Raw genomic sequence first — 25,465 nt, 5'->3', positions numbered from 1 at the left:
CTGTCCTAAAAAAGCCACCAATCTATCAATGATTTCACTTACCACTGCTATCTTTCAACACAGCCTTACAGAAACATTTGTAAAGAATATTATAAATAATATATGTGAAAAGTGGACAGGTCAATTTAGATACATCAGAAAGAAGAAAATCCACAGCATTAGGAAAATTATTTGACCAGTTAAAGTCCTGAAGTCTTATTTTTCTTTAACAGACACATCTAATACACACTAGGATGCATAAACTAATATGGAGATGCTGATTTTGATTGGAATAAAGGAAAGATTACTATATTTTAGTCTAAAATTAAAATAAAATTTGGGGTTTCTGCAAATACTAGAAAATGTCTGTGTGTGTGTGTGTGTGTGTTTGTGTGTCTGTCTGTCTGTGTCTGTGTCTGTGTGTGTCTGTGTGTACTACCCTTGGTGTCTCAAGTCAGGAATAAATGCACATTTAAACTAGCCATAAATGGGATTGTAGTAATGACACTCCTATTTCAGTGTACTACCTTGCCATAAGATGGCCATGACTATACTACACCTCACTGTGTGTAGAAAGATATCATCCTTTAACATTTCAGTATCATTAATGTAGTTTTAATACTGATACAACTTTGTACCAAAGCTCTGATATCTTAATATAGAAGCCCACTTCCAGATATTTAACTTAGCTGAGTCTAGCTTCCCAGCTGAGAACATTCTCCAGGTTTTTGGCTGTGAGGCCAAAATTGTAGAGCACAAATGCTACATAGACACCTGGTGTCCAGCCTCTATTTAATTATCTAGTTTGGATTCATGGTGCAACTAAAGGTATTACATTTTAGCTACTAATTCTCATGAAGCATAATTTCATTTTCTAGAGCACTGGTTGCTTACACTTTCTATTGAATTTTATGAAAGCATTGAATAATACTTAGTTATTTTTTAGATACCTGAATTTGCATTAACTTCAAAAATAAAGAACTTCAACTAAAGAACAACAAAAAAGGATTATCTGAGTTGGGAAAGATCAAACAAAGAAAGATTAGAATTATTTTACAAGATTTCATTATTACAGCACCTTCCTAGCACTTAGCAAATGCACAATGATTCTAATTCCCTGCTCAAGGAACCATATAGCCTGAAGTCATGGCAGATTTGCTTTTCACAGTCGGCTGTCCCAACAAGTTCTATTGAATTAAGAAAATCTCTCTGTGCTGTTTCTTAAAGAAGGTACCTATGCACAGCTGTTCTGAGTATGCTCAGTCCAGGGAACTGGGACTGAGATTTATGCTAATAAAAACTCACTTTAATCTTTAACACCCTTAAGTGAGGATTTACATGAAATCTTCTCCTTAATGTTTTAATTCTAAGCCAGGAGGAACAAATTCTGATCCATGGTGTCCATGACAAAAATTTAATCCGTTCAGAGATCAGGATTTATCACACCTACAAAACATTAACCATGTTATGGTGTGAAACAGCAAAACTTTCATTAAATGCCATTCTTTGGCAGAAAATTTGACAACAGTCTGTCTGGGATCCTTTAAGGCTTTATACTAGTTTAGTGTATTTTGAAGAGACCTCATTGAAAATCTAACCAATGGAGCCTGACAAATTGCTGATCTACAATAACTTCTGTTATTCCAAAAAGACAATAAAACTCTTCTTGAAAAAATCATCTCCTTGTCACAAGCAACATGGCCTTAGCATGGCATAGAGCCCAAGGGAGCTGGGAGAAATTAGTCTGGAGGAGACTGCCAGAACTCAGCATTGCTACATAAACGGAGCACTGTACCTCAGAAACATAAAAGAAATTCTGAAGTAGAACACATTTGGTATGTTTGACACCTTCTTGTCCTACTTCACACAACCAATCCCCTATAAAATGTTTAATTGTTCAAGTGAATGCTTAAGCAAGAGTCTGAAGCTTCACTTATCTTAGAAGTACCATAATTTGGAAAACAAGTGATGAAAAAATTATGACAGCTGATGGACTTCATGAATTAAACTAGCAGAGACTTTAGAGCTGATTTGTGGGTGGCCTTCCCTAAGTAGGTGTGTTGCAGGCCACAGTATCTAGCATGCAATATGCACAAAGAATACATCTCTATTTCTGGTTCTTTTGTTTCCCCTTGGAAGGATCTAAAAACTAAACTAGCAATTCCAGCAGTTATCTAGAACACTGCAGGCAGTATCATGAAAAAAAGGGTTGTCTCATGGTACATGTCAAAGCTCTCCAGGACCCAGCCTGTGTCTCAGATAAGAGATACAGCAGTAGTTCATCTAGAAAATAGCTACAGTGAAAGTCCAGAGAAACTGCTCCTGTACTGTGTAAGTTGCCTGCTTAGTACAGTCAGGTTGTATCTCCTGTGCATGGGACTGCCACATGGCCCTGCTCTCCTGACAAGGGTCCCACGGCTCTCAGCCTGCCAGGGTCTCCTGCTGCAGGATGCTAATCCATGAAGGAATATTTATTCCCTCACCTTTGGTCCTATCTCTACCAGATGACCCTACACTTTTTACAGCTGACAGAAAAATGCAGGTTTTTACAGTGGGCAATTCTCAGCCCCTGAGCCCTGCCTCAAACATGACATCTGGAAGGTCATCCCTCTCCCCATGAACAATGCCAGGAGTCTGAAGATCCAACAGCCTAGCAACTACATTAGGTGACATCCCCTTGTTGCTCAGCCCCTGTTTGCTGGTGTGACTAACAAGGTGCACCGGTCATGGATGTTGTTGACCTAGAGACACATCTGTCATCACAATTTAAGTGTCTTGTTAGCTATTTCAGAGAACATTTTCTCAATGAGCGAAATCAAGGCATGTAGCATTCTCTGCTACAGAGAATATTACCTTCTCACTCCTATATTACTTGCAGATGTCAATTATTTTTTGTATTCAGCATAAGGCCACCTTCAGCATAGGCATAACCTATCCTAGATAATTAAGTACTGTGCCAGTGTGAAACCTCTGACAGAAGTTTTAATTATCATATTTTGGTGACTAAACTACTGCAAAGATCAGTAAAATAGTGGGTCTGCTCAGTACTCTGAAATAATTCAAAATATGGTAAATATTGTCCCCTTTTTTTAAAAATAAACATCAGTAAACAAATCTAATATTGGTTGGTTCAGAAATGGATATAACACTGAAGTCTGTCATGCAGGTAGATGAGAAGTCTTTGACTAAATATTTTTAATTTAAAAGATGATATTTTCAGAGCAAAAACATTTTGTGAAAAAGTATTTCTTGGTTAAGAGAAGTGGAAAAACATCTGTGGATATCCAAATAGTTTAAGCTACTTTTTCAAAACACAGAAAATACTGTATCTGGTTAGAATTTATTTTTATATCTGTACATACAAACTTAGCATATAAAATGAGGATAAGAAATAAATTCAATATTTCAAAGTCATTTCAATTAGATGTTTCAAGTTTCCTAACTGCATTTTTCCACAATATAAGTTCATTAATATTTTAAACTGTCCAAATTTCATTATGAGAAAGAAGGTATTTAAATTGCGAGTATTTATAGGGATAGAAAAAACAATTTCCTGCCCTGCTGTACAGAAATTGTGTCTATTAAAAATGGCTTGGCTTGCTTTAAACCATATACAAAGTCATGCTTTTATTCACTCTAATTAATGCATCAGTAAATAAGAAGTTTATCTTGACAATCATGACTTTTGTGGCATAAATGTTATATGTAGGGGAGAAAATTGTCCCACAAAATCACTTCATTTCCAGCAAGTTGCTTGTTGAGTATCTTATACACAAAAAGCCCTTTAAATTGCTTGTCTTTTGTACTTCTGTAAAATGCACAATCACTGGGGAAAAAATGCTGAGAGAGATAATGACAGGCAGGCTAAGTATACAGCAACTGGCAAGAAATTTTTTTTCCAAATCCAACAAATTTGGCAGGCAGGTCTACAGAACACACATATTAGCTGGCATTTATATTGGAAATCAGAAGAATGTTCTGGTAACAAGTACAATCTTTTACATTCTGTCAGAGCCCAACATTTATTTTGTTCAACCCAATCAACTGTTTCTCACTTTCTGTTATTATTTCCTAAGCTCTAGCTAGAGACCCAGATGGTAGACATAGCAACATTGAAGCCAGGTAAAAGCACTAATGAAAGAGCTGAAAACAATGACAAAAGCATCAGAAAACACATGGATTCGGTAGTGAAGAAAAAGCATGGCTGAATTTTCAAATCCTTCCTGGTTCATTGATTGGCATGAGAAATTCAGATTTTAGAAATAAAAGGCCAGTTCCCTGCTATCCATAGGTTAATATTTAATCAACCCAAAGTTCTCAGCAGGAATTCTCTCACATGATGGTAATGAGCTTTATTAAAGACTTGGTGGATTAACTACATGGATTTTTAATCATGTCATATCTGTCCAAATCCATACGGTAATTTAATTTGTGTCCAACATGCTATTTTCTCCCTCCAAATCAAGCCTTTTTCCTCCAAATAATTTTTCTTTGATCTTTTCACTACCATTAAAAAAAGATTTCCATACTGGAATCTCCCACCACTGTCTGCACTTGACAGTGTGCCACCCACACAGTTTTGTGCAAGCATTAAGCCTACTGTATTCATAAGCTCTCTAAACTGCAATTCAGAATATTTTCTACAGCAGATGTTTTTCCTTGCCTCTGCTTTCATATTTAGTAAGATTTTTAAAAAATAAAAAATCAGCACATATTAAAAATAAAGATGATAGAAATATAATTGCAGCCAGCTGAAGACTGGAAGGAAAAACTCTATTCAAGGACATCTAAACAATCAGCATCCAGGTCTAAGCTCAGATGCTCAGATGCTAAGAACTGAGAACATCTTCTACCCCCATATTTTTACTTCCACTGAAATGATTAAGAGGGTGGGAGCTGTTTGATACACACCTTCTCTGTCTGCATTGCTGTCTTTTGGTGTGTGTATGCAATGATTGAACTTCTGTGTACAAATCGAATAATCAGAGATAGGCCTGTTCTCTGCATGTTCTAGGCAGTAACGTGCGTGAGCATTTGAATTCATGAGGGGACAATGAGGCTCCTGCTGTGCCCTTGTGTGAAAACAATTTGTTCTTTTTTATATGATGAATCTTTAGTTTTTCCATTGAACTCACAAATGTTCCAAGATTACTGTACTTGTTGCACACACTTCAGTATTCTCAAGTAAACACAGTCACAGTGCATGTATCACTTCCTTCTTTTTTTTGGTGGGGAAGGTTGTCAACAAATAAGCCAGGTTCTGTTGCAGGGTAAGCTTGAGGTCTAAGACTCAAATCCACATTAAAATATTTTGGAGTAAGGCTTATATATGTCACTATTTTACATTTCCACAGTTCTATAACTTTGTTCAGTTAATGTATTGCTATATATCAAACTCATCCAACAGATACTGAATTTACTAACTAAACTCATGATACCACACTCAGTGATGATATAAACAGTTACAATTCATTAATAACAGATGTAGAAAGTCAACCACTGGTGTGTGACATAAAATAATTTGTCTCACTCTGCTTTTAGTACCACTCTTTATAATCAAAGATAAAAAACTTTCAGCCCTGGAATTAGTGTTATTCCTTATCTGACTACAGGTCAAATAAGGAGGAGGAACAAACCGATCTAGAGAGTTAATATGTAAATAACTGCAAAACAGTCATTACCTTGCTATACTTGAGATCCTAATTTTAAAGTCACCCTTATATTCAGGTACACCAAATGTGAAAGGGAAGCATTAAGTCTTCATTGGTTGTGAACACATTAATACCTCTGTTATGAGAGGCATTTCACCAACATCCTCTCATGCACACTTCACATCCAGACTGAATGCCAGTGTGAATGGAATTAAAAATGCAAGAAAAATAAAAACTTACCTATTAACTTTTGATTTGGTTTGATTTTGTTGGGTTTTGTTTATTGTGTTTTGGGGTTTTTTTCCCTATTTGTTTTTAATTTCTTTCACATACACTCAAGAGTTTGTAAGAAAGAAAAAATACTACCTGCTTATTCCTCCTATAAAACCTGAATTTATGAAAGCTTGAGATTTAAAAATAAAAAATACTCAGGGATGCTTCAATGCATCTTGTTTGATGCAAATGCTGTTTCACATACTATTACATAACATTTGGGAGGGACACAGGTGAAATAAACAAATGGTGCTTCAAACATCTTCCAATTCACTGGCAACCTGCCAGGGCCTGCAAGCAGATTCCCGTAGAGGCAGAGCCAGGACCTTTACATTGGTGCATAGCAGGAAAGTGTGAGGTGGTGGGGATAAACTGAAACAAGAGAGATTCAGGCTGGTTTTAAGGAGGGACTTTCCCTCTGTGAAACCATCAGGTAATGAAACAGGTACCCCAAGGAATCTGTGCCATCTCCCTCCATGGAAGTTTTCAAGACTGAACAAAGCCTTGAGCCATGAGGTCTGAGTTGACGTCTAACTGTGCTTTGAGGTTTGACCAGGTATGCCTGTAATTTAATCATTGCAATAAGATGCTATAATGGCAAGGTGCCTCCTTTGCAGTTGTAAAGATGTGACCAAAGTTTTCTTCTCTATACACAATTCAATCTGTTAAGAGAGACAATTCTCCTACTGTATTTAGCTTTGGTACAACCTCACTGTGCTGTAGGCAGCTCTGGGCTCCACCATTTCAGAAGGATGTGAAGCTACTCAAATGCATCCAGAGCAGGGCAACAAAGCTGGGGAAAGGGCAGGAACATCCTTTGAGAGCAGTAAATGACTTTGGGCTTGTCTAATTTGGAGAAAGGGAGGCTGAGGGGTGAGCTCATTGCCCTATACAGCTTCAGGAGGAGGGGAAGTGCAGAGGAAGGTGCTGATCCCTTCTCCCTGGTATTAAATGATAGAACACATGGGAATTGTTGAAAGCTGTGCCAGGGAAGGTTTAGACTGGAGCACTTGTTTACTGAGAGGGTGGTCTTGCACTGTCTCAGGTTTCCTGGAGAGGTGGTTGCTACTCCAAGCCTGGCAGCATCTCAAAATTTGGACAACGCCCTTAATAACTGGGTTTGACCCTTGGTCAGCCCTCAGCTGTCCAGGCATTTAGATAAGATCATAATTATAGGTTCCCTCCAATTTAAATATTCTATTGTAATTCAAAAGGCAAAAAATCCTCCTGATCTTAGCTAGGTTACTAGACCAGTACAACTAAGACAGACCAGCTTGTACTTTACCCAAAGGAATGATTCCATTTAGCATCACATCTGGTCACTTTTGCCATCCCGTCCCAAATAACGCTTTACCATAAACCAGACAACCATTTGCAGATAGCTCACGTAAAACAGTCCTTAGGACAAGTCCAGAGTGAGGCTTGAGTCATAACCAGAAAAATTAATCATTCTGTTTCATGTACTTCCATGTATAATTACTATTACAGACCTGAGCTGAAGGCAGTTACACAATTTATCTACAGTTTCTCTCCCACGCCTTCAGTGACAGCCTTAATTAAGAGAATCCAAGAGCAACTGACTGCATTTGATTTCAACAGCAAATATGCTCTGTTTTGGGACTGACCAAGCCTGCTCATGTCAGGGAGCTGCATAATTATCCTGGAACTGTAATAGAAAATTTAAGTTTTGTGTGCCAATTGGACAACAGACAACTGACACATCCATGTAACTGCATTACCTGTGGTCACTTTGGATTACACTAGGTGCTCTTCCTCTCAAACACATCCTTCTGCAAACATATCTGAATATTTATTTGCCTAGAATTATTCAGAGTACACACTATCATCTTGTTCATGTGTACAAGGTGCTGAACTGATAGGTTAAAATCCTATAGAGACAAAGAAAATAAAATAATTACTATAGAAACAAGTACTCCTCACAAGAGCAGTAACCAGTAGAAAAATTATCATTTCTTCTCATTTATGCTCATATGAATTGGCTATGCAAACACAGGAGTAGATATTTTTTCATAATGGTTCAACACAAGCTGCTATTAAATAAGCTCTAGAGAAAAAGTGGTGAAGCTGAAGTGCTACAAGAAAATCTCATATATCAGGTATTTTATGTCTCAGTAGAGCTACCACACAGTAATGACTAGTAGAGAACTTCTCAGATCAACAAATTTCTCCTGAATATTTCATCAGGGACGTACATCTTACTGTCCTTAAAAAATTTGGGACAACTGTGTTAAATTAATTTATGAAGTAATCTCTGTTAAATGTATTTTGGAAGACTCACTCTGCCTGCCTGTCTAAATTTTAAAAAAATACAGACAGTAGTGTTCAAAATTAAGTCTAGAAGCATTATTCACATTAATGGGCAGCATTTTGTTTGGCTGATAAGCACATGGCTAGTCATGGGCTGAAAAAAAACCTGTTTACCCTACATTTTTTGTACAGTATTATATTTCAGTTTGTTGAAATAGACTAGATATTAATCTGATGCAATAGAAAACAAAAGCCAACAAAGTTGTTAAATTAGTAAAATTTTCTGAAGTGGGTATAGGTGTCTGTGAGAGTTTGCACTAATCACTGTTAATCTGGTTTTTTTACTGCTAGGCTTCAATTAGCACCTCAGAGAAAAAACAAAACACAAAACTAATTCATTGCAAATTTTTCATCAGAGAAGACTTTCCCTTCTCACTAACTGTGCAGCTAAGCAGTGTACTGATCTCCAGCAGGCAAGTTCCATCAGCCCCAAGGAAGTGCAAACAATGGATACTAAACTAAGACACCTGGTGGTTAATCAGTTAGCAATTAAAAAATACTCCTTAGCAAAGTGTAAGATAAATAAGATGTACTATGGCAAAACCTTACCCTGACAATGGAGTTGAAACCACTCAGCTCTACTATAGTATTATTACACTTCTACACAAATACAGTTGCTATACAATTGAAAGAATAGGGATCCCTTCAGAATAGAAGTATCTTAGGGTTAAATATAAAGTATTTAATAAAATATTGCTTCATTCCTCTGAAATGAAATTTTTGGAGCTCTGTCATATAGAGGACTCTGGGTTCTGACTGCATATATTCAGGATTTTTGTAGATCAAAAAAATAAACTATTAGGAAATTACTACTGCAATTATATGCATGGGAATTTGAGGGCAAAATATAGACAGAAAGAATTTCTCTATTTCCATTTACAAAAGAAATAAGTGGTTTTTTTACAGTGCTGGAAAAGGCTATATAAAAGACCTGCAAAAAAACTAATACTGTAATTAATGCTCTTTTAAAAATTTATTTTTCAGAAGGCTGTCATTGTCTTAAGCCTTCTCTTAAAAGGAGATTCAAAGCACAATGAGAAAAAGAAATAAACAAACATGTCTCAAAAAGTAAAGGAGTCCATCTTGCTCATTTTGATCAAGAATAAAGATTATTTTAATAACTATGCAGAAGGATCAGCAGGGATCTAAGCAGACTACTGCATGTCAAGGAGTATTGTGATGCCACGGTGTGCTCCATTCAGGCAGCAATGATGGTGTATCAGTGCTTTTGCTCACAGCAGTTATTCCCATCAATGTCAGTCTTTGAGAGCTAAGTATTCTCCATTTTCATAACACCACCATAGGTATCAACAGATGAAATTGTCAGCTGCTGAATTTCTTACCACAGTAAGAAAGACAGAGGCTGGCATTCAGTCTGTAACAACATGATATCCTAGAAGCACATACAGATTTACTCTGCTCAGTATTCAATTTTCCTTTCACCCTGCCTGTTAGGAAAGGTTCACAACTCCTACTGCTCTCTGCATCCCATCCATGCCTATAGGAATGGACCACACCATGCATGGGCATGTTCCTGCATATTTAAGGTATTTCCTTCCATACCCACTCCATGCCACTGTGGGAATCTGAACACATTTTGCACAGGAAGGGACCATATGGGCTGTGTTTGTTTTGCTCTTTTTTTTCCCCCCCAGAGCATCTCCTAGGGACAACAGCTTTGTGCCTACTGCTGTTCAGAACAGTCCGTCCCAACAAGAAATACAACACCAGGGAAGAATTGTTTACTGCCATATAGAAGAGATTTCAAAGTGAGCTACTTTAATGAAAGCAATTTTAATAAATATTAGCCAAGATATCTAAAATGACAAAAGCACGGCTGCAAAATTACTGAATTTAACAACACATTTTCCTGAGATTACAAACAATTGGCAGATGCCAAAGGGGGGAAAAAAGTGGTGTCACATATTGCAACTTTTTATGACAGATGGTTTCAAATGGTTTAATGAGGTGAGTGTTGAATTTCTAGGTTGTGGTTAATATTTAACCTCCAGTCAGCAGACATCCCTAAGATATTTATACCTGAGTGGTCAAGTGGCCTACCCAACTGACCTGTTAGAAACACTGTTCTAATTTTAAGAGTATCTACCAAATAAAAAGGAAGTTAAAAAATTGTGAAGTGGGGAGGGGATTAGAGAGACTTTGTCACTACATTGTTGCAGAAACAGAATACTTTCAATACTTTTGATACAATTCAATACTTTCCTTTCCTTCTGAGAAGCTGAGGAGAGACAAATGACATGAGCTCATATTATGCTGTGTCAGTCAGGAGGAACACTGCTCCAGTTTGAGGGAGGTGATCCAGCCCCTCTACTCAGCCCCATTGAGGCACATCTGGAGAGTTGCAACCAGTTCTGGGCTCCTCAGTACAAGACAGACAGGGAACTCCTGGAGTGGGTCTGGCAGAGGTTGACAAAGACAAAAAAGGGACTGGAGCATTTCACCAGGAAAAGCTGAGGGAGCTGGGGCTATTAGCCAGAAAGAGATGACTGAGGGGACCTCATCAATGTCTGTATCTGCAGGGAGGTGTCAGAGGATGCACCAGGCTCTGCTTGGTGGTGCTGAGCAACAGGACAGGGGCAATGGGCATGAACTGAGGCACAGGAAGCTCCACCTGAATATGAGGAAGAACTTCTTTCTTGTGCAGCTGATCATGCACTGGAACAGATTGACCAGAGAGGGTGTGGAGTCTCCCTGACTGGATATTCCAGAATCATCTGACACAATCCTGTGCCATGTGCTCTAGGATCATTTGAGCAGGGAAGTTGGACTAGATGACCCAATGTGATCCCTTCCATTCGTACCCATTCTGTGGTTCATCTGCAATAATGAGTCTTCTCACTGCATTTAGGTTATCACAGAAGTTACTTGCTTGATATAACCAGCAGACATGGCCTGCTTCAATACCTTCATTATCTCCTGACCTTCCCTGTTCATTTGGCGAAGAAGTTACAGTAAAGAGTATCACATTACAGTAGATAGAACCTTTCAGATATGAAAATAAAGCTGAAAAACAGCTTGAAGCAAGACCTAAAATCAAGGATTGCATCTTAACCAATTTGAATTTGATTCATATCTGTAGGGTTGTTACTTAAACACTTCACTGTGATCACTAATATTCAATCATTTGTATTTTCAAATTCAAAGGTGAATGAGAGGAAAGTCAAATGAGAAATAGTAACATTCTTAGTGCAAATATTTACCATCCTAAAAAAAAAATAATTATCAGGACATTCCATTTCACTACCTTCCTCCTGAATTTATTCTTTTCCTGGAATATAGATGAACTAATTCTGAAGTGACTGACTACTATATTGAATATCCTGCATTTCTCCAGCAAAATGAAAAAAACAGTGCCTGGTCACACACTCTTATACTGTAGCTATTTACACAGTGTCTGCTTCACAGACAGTAGGCCTAGGCATACCATAATCTTTAAGAGTACAGGGAGTGTTCCTTGTTCTCTAATAAGTTAGAAAGAGATGGAGAAAAAGAAAAAAAAAAAAAAGTAAATTAAGAGAAGAACAAATTCCTTTTGGTTTCAAAATTCTTAAAGAGAATACTGCCAAATAATCTGTGACAAAACAAGAGTGATACTCCTAATTCAAACTGCAGTCCACATATCTGTACACCCTTCTTTACAAAAAATTTTTGTACAAAGCATTCATTTCTATTAAAAGTCGTCACATAAATTGTTATATAACATATTTTTTAAGTCTTTGAGAAGAAAAAATACATATGCATGCAATATACATAAATATAATATATAAAAACGTTTCATATGTGTTTAATATTTTATATAAGATGTATTTTTATGTAAATAAAAATGCAGAATATGCTTCTTGATGACTAGCAATATCCTTAACACTCGCCAGATTTCTCTATTGTGCTCTGTTTGAACATGTTCCAGGTAGATATTCAAGAAGTAAAACAATTAGCCAAACTGGAATACACAGTGATTATCTGAAATGGTACTTAGAATTCTGCTCTAATAAATGTGATGAAGCCCTTAATGATTTCAAGCAGCAGGGGGGGAGGGGAGATCGAAGAAGAGAGTTTGAAGCTGTTTCCATTATGAAAACTGACAGCTCTTGGTTCCAATTTCACCCCAAACTGCCACAGAGATTAATATTTTTCTTTCAAAGACACATTTTTATAAGAGATTACATTTTCCTCTGAAAGCAGAAGAGCTCCATTCAAAGATATGCCCATTTGTTGTTGTCAGCTTCTGCCTAACTGGGCTGAAAGCCTACTGTAGCTCTGCGGATCTGTGACCTGCACTTCACTCCCTCCAGGCACTATAAATAATTTCCATGGAAACAGCACTGAAGAAGATATCTGCAAGCCAAGAAGATATCTATAGCCTTTCTGTTGGATTTTTGTCTTTAATTTTATCCTCTACATTTTCTCAGTGAAATCAACATTAAATACATTTATTCTATAAGATATGTTACACACAACACTAAAGTAATAAATGAAATGAAAGATAAAGGAGGAAAAAAATAAAGAAGATTCTTACTCCACAATATATATGTATCTATAGATTATTTTTATATCCTGTATTCTTCTTTGTCCCAAGGAAACAGTACATCCACATTGCACTTTTTTCACAATGGGAAGCATTCTCCCTAAGTCATAAGGCATGAAGAGGTATATGATAATATCATTAGATATTTAATGAAGAGTGTTGTAATTCACATCTTGATGAGGCTGAGAAGTAGATATATATGAAACCACAGCTGATGGGCCCTGATACAGCCACATCAGACCACAAACACAAAAGACCACAAACTGAACACAGTGGAATGCACTGCAGTTTTGCAGTTTTGCCACATCTGCTGTTCAGGCCATGCAAATCTTCTCTTCAATCCATGAAAAGTAATGCTCATCATGAGAATTTAGTAAGGATAATGTGGAAATGTACCAAATTCCACTCCCTCATGATCCTGCAGTTCATGAGGGTCCATGTATGTTGGTGTGCAGTACTTCCCCTTTTGCCTCCTGGCCACCAGAATACCAAGGCTTTAGGCCCACCCTGCAAACTGTACAGCCTATATTGTTCTCTTTGTCCACTGCAGATGACTAGTCCCAAATTATAGGAGCCTCCTGACTCCAAGATCAGTCTACAGATGTGGGAAGAAACAGAACTTCTTTCCTTTGACTGAGCTTGTGCAAACTGCCTGTAGCTTAGGGGATGAAGGAAGTGAGTCAAAGAATCAAATCAAAACTCAGACACAAGCACCTAAGGAGAAAGAGTAATCCCTCCTCTTTGGTTTTCTTTTTGGTACAAAAATAATGGTCATTGAATGCAACAAATTTAAATAGTTATTCTTAGCTGTGATACAAGTATTTTGGAACTGCATTTCCCCTCCACATTCCTCCTGTAGGATCTGGTTTATCCTCATATGTTTCGAGTGCTGACTATGGGGTTTCTCTTCATTAAAACACATCAGATTACATATAATCTCTTATATTATTTCCCATATGTTTGTTCTCACAGGAAGAATTCATACAGTTCATAGGAATATGAGCACTAGGATTAAAAATAACCATTTAGGCATCCTCAAGTCACTGCTCTAAAGCAAAGATTTCTTTGAGGAAATGTTGCCTAGTATTACATAAGCCCTTAGCTGTAATCATCCTTTAAAGCTTCTCTCTATATTAAAAATAATAAAATTTTATTTGAGAAGCAAATAATCTATTAAAATGTTTTGATCCAATGAAGTTTAGAAAAATATCAGATAAAAGCTAATTCATCATAAGAAATACTTGTATTTACATCTTCCAACAGCTACTGAAATCCAGATTCCTTTTAAACTCATGCTTGACAGCTTTTAGGCCCAGTAGTTAGAAGAAAAAGAGTATTCAGATTAGAAAAGTTATTTCTTGCTCTCAATCTAAAATATTCTGAAGGGGGCTATTTTTTCAGATTGTTCTCTTATCCCAACTCTGTTAGAATTCTCACTTTAACTACTTAAGGTGCTACCAAAGTATTTAACATTATGTACACTGCTTAACCTCTGTGCATTTTCTTACCATGAACTAAAATGGAAGGTTCTGACTTGATTAGGAAAATAGTTTTTGACAGTGGCAGGAAAGGAAGCAGTAGAATGGACTGTCCAAGAAGTCTCCAGACTTGGAGGCCTCAAAAATCTGAGGAACCTGCCTTGAACTCAGTATAGATCATGCTCTGAGAAGTGGTTTGGGCTGGATGCTGGATCCTACTCAGCCTACATGACTTTGTGAGTCTGCGTACTCCTAAAAGTACAGATTATGAAGTGTGTCAGACTCTGGACTTTTACTTTTTTTCCTATAGTTCTGAGTTATGGAATGCAAAAGACATCCCAAAGATACATAGAAGAAACATATTCAAAGTCTCTGGCAGCTTTGGAAAAGAACTGGCAGATGATCACAAACATGTCATTGTGACAGAGGTGTTACTTGACTCCAGCACAGGGGCCACTTCCTGTAAATACTTTCATCAATACAACCCACCACCACCCAAAGCAGTTGTTTAGGTTTTGACAGGGCAGAGCACAGTGCTGAGATTCACAGTTTCAATTTAGAACTGATAGGTAAGAAATAGCATATATCAGCCTCCATGCAGTTATTTACTCCCCTGAGCATTCAGACCTTCCACATCTGTTTGCATTTATTCTAACTGCCTGTTTGACACAGCTGACCTACCTGAATAATTTATCTCTCAAGCCAAATGCAATATTGAAGCATAAAGTTTAAATGAAAAACAAAAACTCCAGATATACTCAAGTTACTGGAGTCTTTAATTACAAGTCACAAAGAGAATTTTTTTTCTCTTAAGCAAGGGGAGCACTGCTTTGCTGGTGACTGCTAAAACACAATCTTTAAGCCTTTCCTTCAGCAAAGCTAAGTGTATTGTTAATTTTAAGTTGCTTTTTCACTGCCAAAGCCATGAGGGATGAAAACCCGATTCCTCTCCGCACAGTTGCTGGTGTATGACAATTTGTTCCTGTGGTATTATACATGTAAAATCATGACTGTTAGTAACCCACAGGTACCTGTTGCAGGCTTCACACCTCAGCTGGTGGTTTGGAATGGCCTGGTAACTAGATGACATATTTCTAGTCTCAGATGATTCTCACCTTTTACAGATATTAAATTTTGTGATGTAATTACTAAAAAGTCTCTCACAATCTTCTTGCTCTGAGATGAGTACTCAAATCACCTGGGATTGGGCTATAATTAATTATGAACAGCATTCATTACAAGCGCTTCTACTTTCATGAACAAACCTAGTTTTTGCATTGAGTTTTGTTCCTCATAGCTAAGCATGACTTATGGCTGGGCTAAACAGCCTTCAGTCAGTGATCTGCTCCCATCAGAGCACAAGTGGGTCACTGCAATATCTTAGAAAGTAGGCTACTTCTGCATTATTCCTAGACACAAGAAACACTTAAGACGTCAGAGTTCTCCTGCAATTTGGCATATGACAAGCCTCAGGCTCCTACTATGTTGTTTTTTACGAAGAATAATATAATGCTAGAGTCCTGAATTGCAGTATCTTCCAATTTTGTTTAAGAAAAGTGATAGCTAAAACACTGCAGAGGGAATTTAAAGAATGACATTTTTACAAGGTGTGAAACAAACAGATTTATTATATAGCTCTACATAGTTAAAAAGTGCTTCTATAAACAGATCATAGGAGTTCTGTTTCTGAGGACATACAGTACCTCAGATGCAGTGATGTATATATTCATTGAAACAGAAGCCAAGCATGGTTTACATAACTCCCCTTCAAAAATAAAGAAAGCAAACCAAAAATCAGAATACTTGCTTTCACCTAGATAATCATACAGCTGCAGAGCTTGTACCTTTGGAAAAATTGAGGTTGGGGGTGCTTAAGAGCAGGGCTGTTGGGTTTCTCCCTTTGACATATCTTAATTTTTGTCTCGTCCTGCCCCCTGGTGGGAGCACAGGCCTCAGGTCTATTGGTTTCACAGAGACGTTCCTACAATGCAACCCCAAACTGCACTAAAAAAAGCGTTTCTTACGTTGCTTTTTGTGACAAAGGATGTGTTTCGATTAACATACTAATTATTTCATTTAATAGTAACGGAAATAAAACATTATTGCTATTATTTAGTTAAATAATTTCTTTATCCAAATAATTAAATAAAATAATTGCTTTCGCTAAAACTTAAAATTCACCTGCAAAATATTCACATTGCAATAAATAGCCTATCTGTTCCAGAGAGATATTTAGTACTTGTGATTAAATTAGAATGATGAGAATGAATAATAAATTTTATACACACACACATATATATATTATATATATGTATATTATATATATATGTATATATATAAATAAACATACTGTGCTTATTATTCAGTGGTGTTTAAATAGGAGCTCAGGATATAGTACCATTTATGGCATGAGAGTTTCTTTACTTAAAGATTACATAAATTCCTTTCTTTTACTTCTAGAAGTATCAACAAAATGATAGCACAGACCTGCACTGGATTACAGCTCAGTAGTCAAAACAAAAACTTAAGCTCTAACAGATGGGAAGAGACAAGCAGAATCACTGGCCTTAAAGGTGTTAACACTTGCCATCCATTTAACTGCTGCAATTCTACTCTCATTGAATGATATCCTCTAAGAGTAGCAAAATAAGATACTAGCAGTGCAAGTAAATGCTAATTTTAACCTCTTCAGCCATATTTAGATTATTTGACACCTGTATTGCAGTTCCTTCATCTCATTTAAACTCAAAACACTTCTGTATAAACTGTTTCAGGTAGCCAGGTCACCCACTGGCCTTTGAGGTATTTCTTGTCCCAAACTCCATGCTCAAAGACACTAATGGTTGTGGGCAGCACATTCTACTGTTATCTACACTAGAGCTGTAGTGGAGGTGGGAAAAAGCATTCAGCCCCACCCAGACCACTGAACTGACAGTGAAAACAGCAGTACTGCAGTCTCTGAGTGCAACCCAGCCACTGAGGTAACAACGTTTGGCTGGGGTGTGACACTGGAGTACACTCACCCTTCAGTGCTCCAGGTGCCACCATTGGCATCTTGATAAACCAGATGAGTCTCAGCAGCAGCCAGAGCCCTGTCCAGCCCACTTTTTTTAGGTTCATCTGCCAAAAACCAAAGGGATTCTTATACCATTCCTTGTTTTCCTACTGCAGAGAGCAAGAGTTACTTTTGAACACATATCTGTACATGCAAGATGATAGAAAAACTCAATCTTGTTTGCACCCAGACAGTACAAATCAGAAGCTGCTGTAAAGGCATATAGAAGGACAAAACATCAAAGTATCAGAAAATATCATAAACCATAGCAGAGTTTTTATGATTTCCACATATATTTTGGCCTGGGTTCTCAGCTGGTAGAGCAGCACAATTTCCACTGCCTTCAATAACTGTTTTGCAGTCACTGAGAATCCAGCTATGTGTGACAGCTTAGGGCAAAGGGAGATTAGACATCTTCCTGCAGTTACATAACAGTTTGCCTAAATGGTGAATTTACAAGTTGCAATCAAATTGGTCTACCCTGCAGAGGCGTGTGAAAATGCCTTGGGTTATGTGACACAGAACTACATAATGTCCCTGACTGATCAAAAACCCAGTAAGAAATGGAAGGTTGCAGATGAAGATAAACTGCCAGCTGCAGTCTAAAACCAAAATGTTTAAAGAACAATTTCTTATGACTATATATTACCACAGCATACCCTTTTCTCTACTTAAGCATCCAATCCAGGCTGATTTGTGGAGAAACATTTAGGGATTATATGTCTTTCTGAACTCCAAGTACTGGGGTACAAAGGATTGTGTTTTAGGGCAGTTTGATGGCTTATCTTAATTATGCTCTAACCACAAAATTAAAATCTTATGAGATCTCAATTTGGATAAGTTCAGTTAAATTGTCAAGGGTACAAGTATGAGCTGTAAAGGCTAATTAAAAAAAAAAAATTTAAAAATCCCAAAAAAACTCTTTACACATTGAAAAACAGAAAGGATTTTGGTTCATCTTCAGTGACTATAATTGATTTAATCCCTGATTTATACAATTTATATTCTCAGTAATTCAGATGAGGACCTGATTCTGCAATCTCTATTTATGTCAAGCAGCATACATTCAGGTGACTAATAACACTGATTTTAATATTGTAGCTGCACACAGGAAATAAGTAGGAAACTTTGCAAGGTGAGAAAGCAGCTTATTTTTTGTGATACTTTGAACACACTACTATACTTAAAAGTTGTTTGGTTGGGCCATCTACCCCGTAAGTAGTTTACTTGACATGATCAGGGAAGAGGTAGATAGTCAAACCCTGCCTACTGACAAACAGCCTGGGAAGCTGGAGCAACCTTCCTGAAGCAAACAAGAGACAGCACAGGTCTGTCCCTCCTCTAGGCTGCAGAAAGGACCCCTCAGGTCCCAGCCCATGCTAAATTCTGCAGGAGCTGCATGTGGAAATTTACAAAAACCATTTGCATTGACATTCTTTTAGGCTGTATCAGATCTAACATGTTGTACTACACGATGCAAATTGCAAATATTTGTTTTCACTATAAAGATAGACAAACTGCAGCTAATTAAATATCGCACTGCCTTTGGAAAAGCAAACAGGATAAGAGGAGGCTGTGGGCTATCTGTACTCAGGCTCTAGTGATCAGAAACTGTAACTAAAGGAAATACATCTCTTCTAGCACTGGGTCCTGCTTCGTGATTTCACTGCAGGCTGTGGTCTGTGGCTGGGCTCTCACTCCTTGTAGCCTGACTGGAAGTGAATCCACCTCATGGAAAAACTCCCTACAGAGATTTTGTGGCAATGCCTAGTGTGAATGATGACTACTTCTCAGACTCCAAGTGCTTTAAGAATTATGACTAAAAAGTGAATGACCCAGTTCAATAATGAAATATCGTTAATACTTGTATATTTTCTGTCTCCTAGGCAACCACACTTTTTTGTTTGTTTCAGAAGATTTAAAATACACACATATGATGAGATTCAGGCAAGAACACACATTAGTTCCTTCAGAAGGACATGTATTCTCCCACGCCTGTGGTATTTTTTTTGCCATGGTTTGTAACAAGCAAGCGCTAGGAAGACATTTGCATCACCTCATCGGAGACACTTGAGGGAACCTGCTGCCTTGCTATGGAGCTCCCGTCCAGTTCACGGATCTCTTGGGTCGCCTCCTCCTGCCCTGACCTCGGGGGTGGCAGGGCTGTTTCCCACACTTTTCTCCTCGCTGCTCGGCACCTTTGCGGCCTCTCCTCCTTCCTTAGGGCCCTGGAGCGTTCCCCGAGGGCTCAGCGGGCCCGGCCTCCCCTCAGGGCGGCGGCCCTCAGCGCCGAGCCGCCACGGGCCGAGCAGAGAGCACCCAGGGCACTTTCGGGACTTCAGTGATGTGAAAAGTGCACCGCTTAAGAATGGCAAAACTCTTGTTTTCCTCGAAGGTAAATGCCAGATTTCCGCCCTCGCAGAAGGGCTTTTTTTTTTTTTTTTTTTTTTTTTTTTTTTTTTTTTTTTTTTTTTAGGATTTTTCTAATTGAAAAATTGAATTCTCCATAGTGAAATGTGTCATTGCAACCCTTCACTCGAATTCCTAATCATATCCCACCCTGGCTAACTATTTGAGCTGGTCAAAATTACAATGAAAAAAATATACCATCAGCTAAAAAGCACTTGCATGAAATAAATGAATACAATTTGAGAAATAAAACCATTCCCAAGTGACAGCTGTATTGCCTGTTAGCAGCTAAAGAAGCACCAAAATTTCCAATGTAGTTCTCCTAAAACAGAGTTGTTACCCCAAGAGAGACTGCAAACTCTTGCTTTTTATCTTAATTCAGGATGGAAAAAAAAATCTTAAAAAATCACTTGGATGTTTTCCTGGAAGAAATGTCCATTTTCCAGTTTCCTATCTCCTTTGAGCAGTTTCTCTCTGCAAAACCCTTTTTGTCCCAGAAGGGAATATTTTAATGGAATATGTTTGAAACGTATGTTCATCACCCAAAAGACACAAACACACATCTTAGCTTCCCTGATGAGCAATGTAATTCTTCTTTCAGATCAGCCAAACACAAACATAATTCAACAGAGCAGCAAACAAGCTGGACGTTCCTTGCCTCTGCTTTTCCAGCACACACTGCTGGAAAAATGCTCCCTGTTCACTTGAGGAAGTGCAGGCTTAGCAGGACAATAAAGGATAAGTGAATATGCAAACAGGAGTCTAATCCATTTCTTATCTGCCACTTATTCATAAACTAAAAAGTAACAGCTTAGAATTAATTGTTGAGGGTTCTCAGCAATTAAGAGAGAAAAAAAGAGTTAGCCTTGGATCAAATTTTCTTCTAGAAGTTGCTATATAGAGACAAAACTCTCCTTTTGTACAAGTTTTATTTTAATCTTTGCTAGATTTTTAATATGGTTAACATATAAAGTCTATAAAGGGCCATTAAATCCTCTAATTTTATATTTAGAAACCACAGAATTTCTTCAAAACTGACAAGCATTCATTTTTCACTTGAAGGCATTTGAAGTTCATCACCCTTTTCCTGGTTCCTCTTAGTCATTAATACTTCTAACTTACAAAAAATTCACCTGAAACACTATAAACCCACACCAATATAATAATGAGAGTTGCCTTCTTTACTGCAGCAGGATTAAAAACAGTTGTCCTCCTAACATGTCTGTAAAATTGTGGTCCAGCTTTTTAGTACTAAGGATTAAAGAATTGGTTAAGGAATTTTTGCCTGGGTTTTATAGGCAAAACCATGCTTTATAAATCATGTGTGGCATATCCCTTCAGATCCAAGTGCTGTCAGGAAGCCTGGGTTCCTTTTCCTACCTTCACCACATATACCATTATTATTGGTTTTGTCTTCCCACCAGTACTGAAAGTCTCTTCTGCTGCTCTTGTGCATTTTTTAGTAGACTTATGTAAGTTATATTGCAGGAAAATGTGGACCTTCATTAAAGCAAAGTAATGAGGTAACTTTTATACTTGCATTCAGTTATAAAAAATGCACCTATTTTTAGGAAGTAATTTCTACAGAATTACAGAATAGGCTAAATTAGAAAGGTCCATCACGTCCAACTCTTCTGCCTTGGTGTAATATCATTCCTTCATTTCTGTGAGTTCTTCAAGAGAAAAAAAAATATTTGTACTACAGTAGTGATTATATCCCCCCCTAAGAATGTCTGACTGTGCTAGGCACAAGTAAATGCATGAAACAATAAAGTCACTTCCTGCCTCAAAGAGGTACACTTTAAGCATACATGACAACAGATGGAGAAAACCCTGGAGTATTAATATTGCATGCACCAGAAGGGATTATTCTCACTGTGCGTGAATTAGAATGTATGCTGTTGCTACTTGTATTGAAAGTCCTTCGTCCAGTACCACATCTTGCAGGACTGGAGGTGGAATAAAATTTCCCTTCAAAGTCTGCAGATTGAGTGTTCCCTCCCACACATTTCTTTATACTGCTGTCAAGGTTCATTCTCACTTGCATTGTCATTTTTATCTTGAAAATGTTTTCAGAATGCTAGAGGCTGCAATGGAAAGAATCACTGACACAAGTTTGGCATGCTTTTCTGTAAGCAGTAGAAGAAAGCTCTGCCTGCATTGTAGGCATGATAATCAGCATATCCCATGGGTAAGTACTTGTTTCCCTCATCTGAAGGCATCCCAGAACATAACTCTACCAACAGTTGGCACACACCAGCGGTCAGCAGCAGGAGAAAAGGACAACTTAGTAAAATATATCATGTTGTCTTTTAATATGCAATGTCTGGAACATTTCTGTAGCAAACTACTGACCTGAAAGTCCAGATGGTTTGTAAAAGGTGTCCTTACAACCGATTTTCCCTCTCACCAAGTTCCTTTAAAATCTGTGATACCAGTCTCTACTGAGAACAGTGTTTGGCAAATCTCAAACACATTGTAGAGTGGGTTTCATTTTTGAGAAGCTTTGTTTCTTCTTCTTATGTCTAATACATTTGAACTTGCATAGAAAGACTAATCAAACCAAAAGAATACTCTGTCATAGACTGTGTGTGGACCAGATGTGCTTCTGTTGATGTTGCCGAGAGATTTTTCCCAGTGGATTTGAATTGGGATTTGAATTGGGAACATGAAGGGGCCATATGGTAGTAAAGATAATTTACATAGAACCTTTTATCAACAAATATTACAAAGGATCCTGCAAATCACCTACTGTACAGGAAGAATTTCACTCAGAACTGAAACATAAATACCTCTGGGGTATTGTACTTGGAAAATACATAATAGCACACTGTAATGCTATGAAACAATTTCTAATTAGTTGCGAAAAAAAAAGACACAACAAACTGAAATCATGAGAGGAGCACAGGTGGACAAATTCTATTTACGAATCAGTTGCAATATGCACAGTTTCACCCTATGTGTGAAACAATAATTTATGAAAAGTAGTTTATTCCGTTTGATAAATGCAACTCTGATAAAATAATCTTCAAATATAGACATTGAAAACAGAACAGAATAATAAGTGGATAACTTCATTTCAGTTTTTCAGACATTCACTGTACATATGAATAGTAAATGTGTGTACTTTATCTTAATCTCAGTGTCCCAGCAGGTAATGTGGCCAATGAAAGTCATACTATTTTTTGTATTTGTTGTATGTAGGAGTGTGGGAGGCCCTGGACATTTTCCAATACTCTCATGAGCGTCACTACTGAAGTAAGAAAAATCAAGAAGAAACAATTGTTTCAAAGACAATATCATTTTCTTTCTATCTATCTTAGGGAATATGAACAGTAGGAGATAGAAAATGTGATAGATTTCAATATGCATTAGGGTTAGCAAAGAAAACAGCCATAATTTTCAAATGAAACTACGTAAAGTTCTTCAGTGAGGTTTATTATTTGAAAATGTTACCTTCTCCCAACCTTAATTCCAGGTTGAACCTTGTTTCAGTCCTAAATCTGTCTAATGTGCTGCAGATATATTCAAATGATGTTTATCTGCTGTAAGAAAGCAATTCTAAATGCTGCTCAACAAATCAAACAAGTATAAAGTAGACATACAACAATTTATGTTGTATATTTATAGAGCTCCCAGAAGAACTTACTATAAAATCATTCACTGCACTTAAAATTAAATTTGAAACATAGTTTTATGTAAAGAGACTTTTGGAAAGAATTTTCAAAGAATCCAGAAAGTTCAGCTTCCAGGTCCTATCTTTTGATTTTCTAAAAACTTCTGCCCATCCACAGTAATCTAGGCCTGGTCACACAAAGTTACAGCAGTCTTAATATCACATTTATTCTCATAACCCAGCCATAGCAGTCCTTTCCATCCCAGAAAAGATAAAGACAATGTTACTGATTATATAGTAAATGATCAGCAGCTCTTTTCCTGATTCCAGTGTTGCAGTGTTTTGTAAGCAAGAGTGCAATGATTTTCAGCATAGCCATGTGACAGCTGCAGAATTTTTGTGTGTTAAACTAGCTGCTAATTAGGAGTAAAAAGTTTTCTTGAAGCTGTTCAAACTCTTAAAATTGACTGTGCCAAGATCCATTGTCCAGATATTCCTGCTCACTTCAAAGGAATAACAGCAGAAACTGTACTGCAGACACACCAGTACCTGAAAATTACAGGTTAGGAAAGACACCAAAGCTTTCATTAATAGAATTGTAGATCTCTGAGGGAGAACAGCACAGCCAGGTGTGGAGGTTCTGTGTGCTTACCCCTGACATGCAACCACTTAGCATTCCTGGAACATGGGCACTAGCAGTATCGCTCCACAATTATGATGCCCATTTTCATGGTCATGTTTTGTTCACCCTCCTGATGGCAATACTTTCAGTCAGAGGTGTGGAATAACATGAGCAGTGTGTGCTCCTACCCTCAGGAGCAATTTTCCTTTTTTTTATTTGTATAGTCATATGCACAAAAAGGATGTGAAAAGACTATTATTAAACTACCCTTAAATATGTTTGATGACACCACATGCTGACTCAGAAATTCCTTTCCTCCAAGGCCATTTAAAGCTGAGGGTCTAATTGCAAATGTTTTATTACTGTGTTGATAAATGTACCGTATCATTCATTCCTTTTCAGAAAAATTTCATGCAGGCCTTTTTTAATACAATGTTTTAAAGATCAAACTCAGTATATCCATTTAGAAGAGCAATCTCAGCTCTTAGCTGTAGTAAAAGTAATAATAAAAACACTTACTGTACTTTACATCTTCAAAGCACTGTATGGGTATTAAGCAATTTGTCTCTCTTGGCAAGGATTTTAGTTTGCATTGGACAGTAAATAGCAGCAGGTATTTTGTTTCTTCTATTTTCTTTCCTTCATTATTTTCTCCTTCCTGTCTTATTCCCCACAGGCTAGAAGTGTGTCACTTCTCTGTTTGTGGGAATTCTAGAAATTCCTTACTGGTGCAACTGAATGGTTTGAATTTGCTTTTACCATCCAAAGCAATCCATCAGATTCCTATTATTTGTGAGATATTTCAGAAACAGAAAGAAGAGTCAACTTTCTTTTGAAGCCTGCTCTGTTGCCATAACATGGAACTGTCCTGGTTAAGTTTCACAAGGAAATATTGTGGGTTTGTTTTTTTTGGTTTTTTTTTTTTCCCTAGCTCAAATGTCCTTATTTACTATCACAACTAATAGAACCAGAATAAGCAAGAATCTTGTCTTTTGCAAATGCTGGGCTAGAAAATCACAAGTGCGGTCCCAAGGATGATGTTTCCACAAATACAAGGATAAACACTATTGTTCTTAATGTTTTGCAAAGTAGCCCAGTGAAACAGGGCTTGACATCCTTGCTTTCCATGGGAGACAACCTCCTTTCTAGGTGGCAGGAGAAAGTGCAAGCAAAAGAGCCAGTTCTGCTTAGAACTGAGGGTCAAAGGTACAGCAAATGAGATCTGCAGAGCCAGAGCTTGTCACAGTAGCAATGAGACTTTGCCATTCCAGAAGTCAGTTGTACTTCAAACTTATTGCACTCCCATTCCACACAGAAACTGCTACAGTCTCCATTCCTCTTTGCAGCAACTCTTCTTTCTGTAAATGTTCAGCATTGTAAATTGCTCATGTCCTTGAAATTTCTAATTAAATCCCAAGGAGACTGAGGAGTCTGCAGATGTAACAAGCATTAATTCAGTGGTCTCTGTTGTCAAAAAAGCAGTCAGTGTTTAAGTGCATTACAGACAT

At 37.5% G+C, this 25,465-nt stretch overlaps 2 protein-coding genes across 10 annotated transcripts in view; one reads left to right on the top strand and one right to left on the bottom strand.

Annotated features, from left to right (window-relative positions):
• Positions 1-25,465, bottom strand: part of FRRS1 (ferric chelate reductase 1) — a 157,196-nt gene that overhangs the window by 46,786 nt on the left and 84,945 nt on the right. The window lies entirely within an intron of this gene.
• The window catches only part of PALMD (palmdelphin), a 61,797-nt gene continuing 55,324 nt past the window's right edge, over positions 18,993-25,465 (top strand). Inside the window, exons 1-2 of one of the 2 annotated variants that reach the window (XM_023931884.2) lie at positions 19,014-19,705; positions 21,796-21,910. The gene's annotated coding sequence lies outside the window, so the exon portion shown is untranslated. Of the gene's footprint in view, positions 19,706-21,795; positions 21,911-25,465 lie in introns of both variants that reach the window. The other variant, XM_086841840.1, reaches the window with a different exon arrangement.

Source organism: Cyanistes caeruleus, chromosome 9 (genome assembly GCF_971803275.1).
Source record: "Cyanistes caeruleus chromosome 9, bCyaCae1.hap1.1, whole genome shotgun sequence".
Lineage (NCBI taxonomy): Eukaryota > Metazoa > Chordata > Aves > Passeriformes > Paridae > Cyanistes > Cyanistes caeruleus.
Note: the sequence above shows the minus strand (reverse complement) of the source record. Positions and strands in the feature narration are given on the sequence as shown.